This window comes from Podarcis cretensis (genome assembly GCF_951804945.1).
Source record: "Podarcis cretensis genome assembly, chromosome: 6".
In the NCBI taxonomy this organism is placed as follows: Eukaryota; Metazoa; Chordata; class Lepidosauria; order Squamata; family Lacertidae; genus Podarcis; species Podarcis cretensis.
This window is the reverse complement of record NC_137175.1, coordinates 89,707,063-89,718,522: the sequence shown is the minus strand read 5'-3', so window position 1 is coordinate 89,718,522 and position 11,460 is coordinate 89,707,063.

Sequence of the window (11,460 nt, the reverse complement as noted above, 5' to 3'; positions counted from 1 at the left end):
ACCATCTCGTCCTCTGTCGTCCCCTTCTCCTTGTGCCCTTAATCTTTCCCAACACCAGGGTCTTTTCCAGGGAGTCTTCTCTTCTCATGAGGTGGCCAAAGTACTGGAGCCTCAGCTTCAGGATCTGAGCCAGTGTGGTGTAGTGGTTAAGAGCGGTGGACTCGTAATCTGGTGAACCGGGTTTGCGTCTCCGCTCCTCCACCTGCAGCTGCTGGGTGACCTTGGGCTAGTCACACTTCTCTGAAGTCTCTCAGCCCCACTCACCTCACAGAGTGTTTGCTGTGGGGGAGGAAGGGAAAGGATAATGTTAGCAGCTTTGAGACTCCTTCGGGTAGTGATGAAGCGGGATATCAAATCCAAACTACTACTACTACTACTACTATTCTTCTTCTTCTTCTTCTTCTTCTTCTTCTTCTTCTTCTTCTTCTTCCTTCCAGTGAGCACTCAGGGCTGATTTCCTTCAGAATGGAGAGGTTTGATCTCCTTGCAGTCCATGGGACTCTCAAGAGTCTCCTCCAGCACCATAATTCAAAAGCATCAATTCTTCGGCGATCAGCCTTCTTGATGGTCCAGCTCTCACTTCCATACATCACTACTGGGAAAACCACAGCTTTAACTATACAGACCTTTGTTGGCAAGGTGATGTCTCTACTTTTTAAGGTGCTGTCTAGGTTTGTCATTGCTTTTCTCCCAAGAAGCAGGCGTCTTTTAATTTCGTGACTGCTGTCACCATCTGCGATGATCATGGAACCCAAGAACATAAAATCACTGCCTCCATTTCTTCCCCTTCTATTTATTAAGACAGATGTGGCCGTTTCTGGACAGAAAAGCTTGACCACAGCCATCTGTGCACTGTTAACTTCCAGACTGGATTGCTGCAGTTCTCTGTATGTGGGGATGCCTTTAAGACTGATCCGGAAGCGGCAGTTGGTATAAAATATGGCAGCTGCTCAGTAGGGCAGGCTATTGTTGAAAGAATTGCACTGAGTGCCAGGCTAAGGGCTCATGACACGCAGCATAAATTAATAATGCAAAGTCTTAAAGAGCTTTACTGAGTTGAAATAAACTTTTTCATAAACAACATGGTTCCAAACAGTTTGACTGAGATTACATACTGCTCACATCTGAGGCAGACAGACTCTGACTGAAATCTTACAGAGAACACACAGAGAAAATGGCTGCTAAGTCACATGGCAGAGTGACTCAACAGTTAGCAGTTAGGCCTGAATAACTTGAGTAGGCCCAAATGATTGTGCAGTCCCAGCACTTCCCAGCCTGCTTTGCTGCTTCTGCTCTCATGTCTTTGTCACATGACAAGGATCACCTGGTACACCCCCTGCAATGCTGGAAACCTGCCCACAGCTATCCCTGGGTGGACGTGAACCACCAACCTTCTGGTTAATAGCCGGACCCAGGGTTTTGCCTTGATCCTGCTACTTTCCCCCAGAAAACCCACTCTTTAGTGATAAATCAAAACAAACAGCCTTGTATAAGAAACTCGATTGCTCTTTGTTCTGATTCAGCACTAAAGATTGGGTTTCCCCAAGAGGAAGCAATGGGGCAAATGGAGGTGTGGGAAACCCCTAAGTTCAAGGTGCTGGTTTTGCTGTTGAAAGCACTATATGGTTTGGGACCAGGATACCTGAAAGATGGATTCGCCCCTTATTTGCCCAGTCAGTACCTGAGCTCTGCAGCTGAGGGCCTCCAGCAGCTAACAACTTATAACAAGGTTCATTCTGTACGATATAAGAACTGAGCCTTTGGTGACACATACCCTGTAGAATAACCTCCTGTCACAACGGGTGACACTGTGGTCTAAACCACTGAGCCTAGGGCTTGCCGATCAGAAGGTTGGCGGTTCAAATCCCCACGGCAGGGTGAGCTCCCATTGCTGTCCCAGCTCCTGCCAACCTAGCAGTTTGAAAGCACGTCAAAGTGCAAGTAGATAAATAGGTACTGCTCCGTCAGGAAGGTAAATGCCGTTTCCGTGTGCTGCTCTGGTTTGCCAGAAGCGGCTTAGTCATGTGGGCAACATGACCCGGAAGCTGTACGCTGGCTCCCTCAGGCAGTAAAGTGAGATGAGCGCCGCAACCCCAGAGTCGTCCGCGACTGGACCTAACGGTCAGGGGTCTCTTTACCTTTACCTAAATATTAGACAGGTGCCACCTCTGTTGTGTTTTTGACACCTACTGAAGACCTTCCTTTGAAACAAGCCTTTGAAGTAGACTTTGTCCCAGTGTGCATCAGTATTGGAATTGTTCTTAAGAACATCTGCTGAACATCTACACCTTCAGCTAATGTTCTTAAGATGTTTTTGTTGTTCTGTTGCTTGTTGTTTGCTGCCCTGGGCTCCTTGGGGAGGGAAGGTGGGAGATAAATGCAATAATAATAAATAAGAAACTCCATTCAGCGTCATTATTAGCAACCTGGCAACGTTGCTTTCTTCCATTGGTGCTACAGTAGTAAGACACACTAACACCGAAAGGTCTTTCTAGTTGAACTTTTAGTTGTAGAAAAACTCTGGATGAAATTAAGGGGAGTCTACTATTGGCAAATATGGAGGAAAATGTGATGGATTTCTCCATGCAAGTCTTACACAATGGATTTCATTAGTCCAAATATTCGAATCCTTGAATTCAAATCCTTGAATCCTTGAATAAGAGTCATTCTGTATGATTTACCATATTTTTCCGTGTATAAGACTAGGTTTTTAAACCAAAAAATTAGGTTTAAAATTAGGGCTTGTCTTATACATGGGTAGTGTTGAGGGGTGTTTTCTTAATTTGGAGTCCCCAAATATAGGGGGTGTCTTATACATGGGGGTGTCTTATACACCGAAAAATACGGTATAATCTTAACTAAAACCTACAGGTAGAAATTACTCTCATTTGCAGGAGCAAATGTAATGCAAGATCTAAATATACTATGGTTTTCATTCAGCTATTCATCTTTATGCTACTTGCTTGCCAAAATCATTTCCAGGAGGTTTGAAACTACAAAACAAATTATAAAAGCTATGCAAAAATAAAACAGATCCACCAAAGCATTAAAACATTCTTAATTAAAATACATACTGAAACAAGCCACTTCAAAAGCATAGCGATTTAAACAGTTAACGGCAATTAAAACAAGAAGATCAGAAAGTCAAGTTTATCCTGCTCTGTCGAATCCCATTCCATCGTAACCAAAGCAAGCCCCATTGGGTGGGCATGTATAATCTTGTGCACCTGGAAGAGAATTTAATTATTTCAGCAGGTTTTAATCTGATCCTATCACTTCCTTATCTTCACTGCCCCAGAATGGCATTTGATGTATGGGCTCAGAGACTCAAAGTATAAGTGACATTGCAGTTTCTAAACCACACACCCCCTGCCCCCGAACGTGGCTCTAAAAGTTTATTATCATCTCTTAAAAGGATAATTTATTATCATCTCTTAAAAGGATAATAAGTGCTTCCAGAACCACTGGAAATCATTTACCTGCTTTTGCCTCTGCAGCACAGACTGTTCACATATAAATGAGTAGATGTAAAAAAAGAGAGACAAAGCATACAGTGGTTTAAAAACACAAGTCCCAGTGCCTCTTCCCATTTTTCAGGCTACACAAATGATATAGAGGGGGAAAGGGGATGGGGGTTGGTCAAGGGTTTGGAAATGGTGTAGGTGCAATTTATTCAGAACAAAACGCTAAATTAATTGTGAACAATGTAGTGACGGAAGAATTTAAGATAGAGAAAGGAACACAACAAGGTTGCCCAATCTCTCCATTGCTTTTTATATCAGTCCTGGAGGTCCTTTTAAACATGATTAGAAGGGACCAATTGGTTGAAGGTATACAAGTTGGAGCTAAACAGTACAAATTGAAAGCATTTGCTGATGATTTGGTATTGACATTACAGGAGCCAGAATCTAGTACTAAAAGAGTATTGGAACTGATTCAAGAATTTGGTCAGGTAGCGGGATTTAAGTTGAACAAGATGAAAACTAAGGTTTTAGAGAAAAACCTAACAGTGACTGAGAGAGAGAGGTTTCAGAAGGAGACAGGATTAACACTGGTTAAGAAAGTGAAATACCTAGGGGTCAATAGGACTGCCAAGAATGTGAATTTATTTAAGGATAACTATGAAAAATGTTGGATGGAAGTGAAAAAGGATTTAGAAATATGGTCAAATCTGAAGCTATCATTGCTAGGCCAAATTGCTGCGATAAAAATGAATGTACTGCCTAGGATGTTGTTTTTGTTTCAAACATTACAAATATTGGATAAAATGGATTGTTTCAAGAAGTGGCAGAGAGATATTTCTAGATTTGTCTGGCAGGGCAAGAAACCTTGAATAAAACTTAAGATACTAACTGATGCTAAAGAAAGAGGTGGATTTGCCCTGCCAGACCTCAAACTTTATTATGAATCAGCCGCTTTTTGCTGGCTGAGAGAATGGTTGCTTCTTGAAAACACTGACGTGCTGGACTTAGAAGGTTTTAACAACGTATTTGGGTGGCATACATATTTGTGGTATGATAAGGTCAAAGCACATAAAGCGTTTAAAAACCATATTGTCAGAAAAGCACTGTTTAACGTCTGGATAAGATATAAGGACTTGCTCGAAAATAAAACCCCAAGGTGGTTGTCACCAATGGAAGCGAAGGCTCAGAAAAAGCTCAATATGGAAGCCAAATGGCCGAAATATTGGGAAATTTTTGAACAAGAGGGAGATAGATTAAAACTACAGAGTTTTGAAAAACTAAAAAATAGAGTGAGAGATTGGCTCCATTATTATCAAATAATGGAGGCATATAATCTGGACAAAAAAAATGGCTTCCAGGTGGAAAAATCAAAATTGGAAACAGAACTGTTAGATCCCAAAAGTAAGAACTTGTCAAGAATGTATAACTTGCTGTTGAAATGGAACACTCAGGATGAAACGGTGAAATCAGCTATGATTAAATGGGCACAAGATGTTGGACATAATATTATGATGGCTGACTGGGAACAGTTATGGACCACAGGTATGAAGTTTACGGCATGCAATGCCTTAAGAGAGAATATAATGAAAATGATATACAGGTGGTACATGACACCAGTCAAGCTTCCAAAAATTTATCATTTGCCCGACAATAAATGTTGGAAATGTAAAGAGACTGAAGGTACATTCTTTCACCTTTGGTGGACATGCCCAAGGATTAAGACTTTCTGGGAGATGATCTACAATGAAATGAAAAAGGTATTTAAATATACCTTTCTGAAGAAACCAGAGGCCTTTCTCCTGGGCATGGTCAGCCAATTGGTGCCAAAGAAGGATAGAACTTTCTTTATGTATGCTACAACAGCAGCAAGAATACTTATTGCAAAGTACTGGAAGACACAAGATTTACCCACCCGGGAAGAATGGCAGATGAAGGTGATGGACTACATGGAACTGGCGGAAATGACTGGCAGAATCCGAGACCAGGGAGAAGAGTCGGTGGAAGAAGATTGGAAGAAATTTAAAGCTTATTTACAGAAACATTGTAAAATTAAGGAATGTTAGAAGGAGGCTGGAATGATAGTTATGTGGCTTTAGCAGAAATATTATAAATGACTAAATAAAAATAGATTGTTGATGGATGAAAGGTAAAGTTACATTATATTAAGATAAATTATAGGATAAAAATTGGGAAAGATGGGAAGGATTTGCTGAAATAGCTAACCGTACTAGAATACAAAAAAGGGAGGTGTGAGGAGGTCAAGGAAACAAATAAATGAAAGATAAGTTATGGGAAGGTTCGTTGTGTTTTTTTCAATTGTTTATATTTCTCTGTTTTTCTGTTTTTTATAATTATTTTTTTATTTTTTCTATTTTCTTTTTTCTATATTGTGATGTGTTGTTTAGTTTTTGTTCAACTTGGTGTTTTCTCTTTTTCTTTTTGTAACCTTTAAAATTTTAATAAATATTATTAAATATATATATAGAGAGAGGGGGGGGGGAAGGCTGTTATTAGCTCCAAGATCAAACACTTTTAAAGCTTCCTGCCCCTTGCTCTCCCTTCCCATATATAATATCCCATATATAATTTCCTTCCCAATGAGAAAATCAGCCAGATATATTGAGGAAAGGGTATGAATAAGGGCATAATCTTTAGTTAGTGTTTCATTAATTTTTTCAGAATGAGTGCACAGAAGGCAGAATACAGGCATTTTTCTCTACGTTTGACTTTTGTTAAAGGAAATTAAGCCTAATTCAGACAACACAGGTATCGAGGAGACAAAGCCAGAAATAATTATATTCAGTTAAATTACATTCATAGATACAAGGATAAAACCACTCATGCTCTTACAGTCCAAACAGAGCGCTCTAAACTCTTATCTGTAGAGTTCCTGCTAAGTCTTCTTCTCCCCTTCAACTTCATTGTCCACCTAACCTGTCCATAAAATGCCTCTTAGGGACAGCTGTGTGAAACTTTCAGGAAACTTAGACGTTAACCTCTTATTTCAGGATTACTTAAACATTTAGCTCCTGCTAAGCCTTCTTCTCCCCTTCAACTTCATTGCCCACCTAACCTGTCCATAAAATGCCTCTTAGGGACAGCTGTGTGAAACTTTCAGGAAACTTAGACGTTAACCTCTTATTTCAGGATTACTTAAACATTTCCAAACACCACCGGTTGTTTTCAGTGGTTTTTAGCCACTTCGAGCCATAACTGTAACCCCAAATCGTTCTTAAATACCGAAGGAACTCCAGGAAGAGACTACCATGAGAAACATATTGGAAGTACATTTTAACAGCGCAATCCTATCCTTACTCAGAAGTAAGTCCTGTTGCACTCAGCGGGACTTAGGTTGAAGCAAGAGGGCACACAACAAAGCACAACAAAGCACTGGCTTTTGTAAATGGTTATAACTAATTTAAATGGGTCAACAGAGGAGGAGAATAAGGAGTCACGATGCTCACCTGCTTGGCTGATGGCAGAGAGACAAAACAGAACAATGCAGGTTAAAAACATTTCCTAACTTTGAGGAGAAAGTAGCAGACTCAGCTTCTGTTATTTAGTATATAATATTATGATATGATATGATAAATATTAATATAAATATAATATTATAATAAAGATAAATTCCTGAGGAGTTGTTGCACAATGACTCCTACTCGTTGTTTACCCCTGCAGGATTAGCAATTTCTGCTCTTGGTGCTAATTTTGTGTCTGGAGTAGGTCCAGTAGATGATCTGCCTTTATGGACCAGTTAGCGATGGCTTATAAACCTGAAACAAGCAAACTCCACCCCTTATTCATAACAAACTAAGGGTGGCAGAGTGTGTGTGTGGGAGTGATCAATTAAAGTTGGAACAGATTATCCTCGTGTTCCCTTTCAACTCTGTTATTCTTTCTCCATAAACAATTGTATCAGCCCCGTGGTTTTCCATGGATCTGAGGGCAATGAAACAATCGCTGAGATGGCTAGAGCACCGGTGGTGGATAACTCATTCTGTAGCTGACCAGACACGAGTTAGAGCTCAACGTCGAGCCTACCAAGTGGCGATAGCGATGGCGAAGAAGACTTTCTTCACTGCCTCTATTGCATCTGCAGAAAACAGCAGCAGGAGACTTTTTCAGGTGGCTCGCAATTTAGTGGAACCACCTGCTACATTGGGGCCCAGAATGGGCCACATGATCTCCTGCAATGATTTTGCAAAGTTTTTTTGCAGATAAAGTCGCTCAGATTCGGGAAGAGGTAGACTCCACCGTGGGAGCAGGGCTGGGGTGGGAGAGTGCTAGAGTCCTGTCTAGTCAAGTTGCGTGGGATCAGTTTCAATCTGTTACCTCCAAGGATGTGGACAGGCTGCTTGGACGAGTGAAACCAACCACCTGTCTCCTTGATCCTTGCCCATCCTGGCTTATAAAAGCTAGCCGGGAAGGGCTGGGCGATGGGCTTTGCAGGGTGGTGAATGCTTCTCTCTGTGAGGGAGTCTTCCCAGACTCGCTGAAAGAGGCGGTTATCAAACTGCTTCTTAAAAAACCATCTTTAGATGCTGCCAATATGCCCAACTATCGCCCAGTCTTAAATCTTCCATTCTTGGGCAAGGTGATTGAGCGAGTGGTAGCGAGGCACACCTGGAAGAAGCGGACCATTTGGATCCCTTCCAATTGGGATTCAGGCCTCATCATGGGACTGAAACTGCCTTGTTCGCACTGGTTGATGATCTCTGGGGGGCTAGGGACAAAGGTGAGAGCCATTTCCTAGTTCTGCTGGATCCCTCAGCAGCTTTTGACACCATTGACCATAACATCCTTCTGGACCATCTAGAGGGGCTGGGAGCTGGGGGCAGTGTTATACAGTGGTTCCGCTCCTTCCTCCTGGGCCGTGTTCAGAAAGTGGTGGTGGGGGATGAGTGTTCAGACCCCTGGGCTCTCACTTGTGGGGTGCCTCAGGGTTCTGTCCTCTCCCCCATGCTTTTCAACATCTACATGCAGCCACTGAGAGAGATAATCAGGGGGTTTGGGCTGGGTGTTCATCAGTATGCGGATGATACCCAGCTCTACCTCTCTTTCAAATCAGAACCAGTGAAAGCGGCGAAGGTCCTGTGTGAGTGTCTGGAGGCGGTTGGAGGATGGATGGCAGCTAACAGATTCAGGTTGAATCCTGACAAGACAGAAGTACTGTTTTGGGGGGACAGGAGGCGGGCAGGCATGGAGGACGTCCTGGTTCTGAATGGGGTAACTGTGCCCCTGAAGGACCAGGTGCACAGCCTGGGAGTCATTCTGGACTCACAGCTATCCATGGAGGCGCAGGTCAATTCTGTGTCCAGGGCAGCTGTTTACCAGCTCCATCTGGTACGCAGGCTGAGACCCTACCTGCCCGCCTCCTGTCCCCTGCTTGGACTACTGCAATGTGCTCTACATGGGGCTACCTTTGAAGGTGACCTGGAAACAACAACTAATCCAGAATGCGGCAGCTAGACTGGTGACTGGGAGCGGCTGCTGAGACCATATAACACCGGTCTTGAAAGACCTGCACTGGCTCCCAGTACATTTCCGAGCACAATTCAATGTGTTGGTGCTGACCTTTAAAGCCCTAAACGGGCTCGGTCCAATATACCTGAAGGAGCGTCTCCACCTCCATCGTTCTGCCCAGACGCTGAGGTCCAGCACCAAGGGCCTTCTGGCGTTTCCCTCGCTGCGAGAAGCCAAGTTACAGGGAACCAGGCAGAGGGCCTTCTCAGGAGTGGCACCCGCCCTGTGGAACGCCCTCCCACCAGATGTCAAAGAGAAAAATAACTACCAAACTTTTAGAAGACATCTGAAGGCATCCCTGTTTAGGGAAGCTTTTAATGTTAATAGGTTATTGTATTTTAGTGTTTTGTTGGAAGTCGCCCAGAGTGGCTGGGGATACCCAGCCAGATGGGCGGGGTATAAATAATAAATTATTATTATTATTATTGAAGCTTTTCTTATTTATCCATCCTCTTTGTGACCTCCACTTCACTGCGTTTTTCGAAGTCTACCTAGCCTAGAGATGGTAGACCTGTTCAAGCTGGACTGTGCCCACCCCGCTCCCCTAGGTGTGTTTCACATCACTTTCAAACTTTGGCTAGAGACAAATGAGGAACAGCTTAAGGATTCCAACAGGTGTGATGCCTGTTTGAGAATCAGACAGTAGGACTGACCACCAAAGTGTAGGATACAGATATCCTTTGGATAACTCTCATGTAAAAACCCAACACTGGAAATGCATTGAGTACACATAAATGGGAATGGTAACAAAGCCTTAGTCAACGGGAATCTTGGGTACATGCACCCATGTTGGAGATGTTCAGGGCCTGTAGTTGAATGTGGTACTCCAGGATAATGTTGGCCTCAGGATTCTCTCATCAGATCCCTCTCCCAGACCACATCCCTGAGTAGGTCTCCCTGGGGAGAATGTGCCCTTGAATTGCAGCAACAACTTTTGCCTTCCTGAACACAGGATGCCGGGGGTGTGTGTGTATGTGTGAGTGCAGAAACCCGACTTCTGCATGGCTACAAAAACGCCCCACCTCCTTGCACTTGTGTTCATTGCGATGGGATTTTAAAAATGCAGAAGACACCAAATAATTAGCTTTCAAATAATTTATTTGTAGAAGTACACTTTGCACATCATGGAACGTTAAAAAAACAACACCACCAAACAGTTTTAAAACTATAGTAATAAATAAGGCCATAATCCAGAGAATAGGCTTAAATCCCATTGATGTTAACAACAACACAAATGAGACTTAACTTTATCTGGATTGCGGTCACTACAAAATTCTTCCCTGTGCATAATCTGGCATCAATCTAAACGCCCAACCAAGACCAGCAGGCTGGGATAAATAATACTTTGTTTTTTTTATAAAAATGGAAATATTACAGGAACAAAATGAGGCTGTGTGATGCATATCCAGTGAACTTAATGCAGAGGAAGACAGAATTCCATAAAACTGGCACCATATAGTGAACTACAGCTATTTAGAACACACACGGCACTTGCAAGTAATGTACAAAAATGGTTTTTGGTTTTTTTTAAAGAAAGGTTCCAAGAAAAACAGGCTCACAATCTAATAATTACAAGAGGCATAGAAGAGGAGGCAGCACTGAGTAGGCTGTAAAAGCTTGTGGGGAAAGAACAGTGAACACGAAGTTCAGGAACTGGCAGGACTAGTGTCCTAATTTCAAAGAGAAAGAGAACTTAAATGGGAGAAGTGATAGGCATCAGAAAGAGATGAGGTAACTTCTAGGCTTGAACTAATCAAAAGAACAAAGAGGAATGGAATAGTGTGTTCTCAAAAAGGACAATTAGCCCTATAATCTGTGGGCACAAACCACCAGAAGTTCTCCTGAGCAACCTCCACTGAGTGCTATAAAAAGCACAAAAAGCAGATATCATGGAGTTTTCTCAAGCGTTTCCTGGTGACTTTTGTCCATATTTCATTGGGTTACACCAATATTTCCTTTTCCAGCAATATTTTTTCCTTTAGCACTTTGCTTTAACAGATAATCATTATATCAATTGCCAGAGTACAAATAACAGAGGGTTTTTCAACCAAGAGGGCCAGTAACGTGCGGGCTTCAGAACCATACTATTAAACATGCATTTCTTAAGCAATATGAAAGGTTTAATACCTACAATATGAGAATAAGGTTGCATTTCCCAAGTTAGCAGTCCATTAATTAGCATCTAATTGAATGTGTAAAATTGACAATACCCAAGTTATTAATTGACGTGCCTGTTGGTTTACTTGAGGAATTATGTTTATTAGCCAACTTGAAAAGTGGAATAGATTTTTTTAAAAAAAATATAGAAACTGAAGTATAATAATATTAACAGAAATGCAGTGTCAGTATCCAAAAATTGAAATGGCCTTTGTATACATAAAGTGCTGTGTTTAAACGGGGCTTGGGAACCTACAGTACTGGTCTGTATCTCAAGTCATATCGATTTGAGTCCTAAATGACATCTGAAACTCCA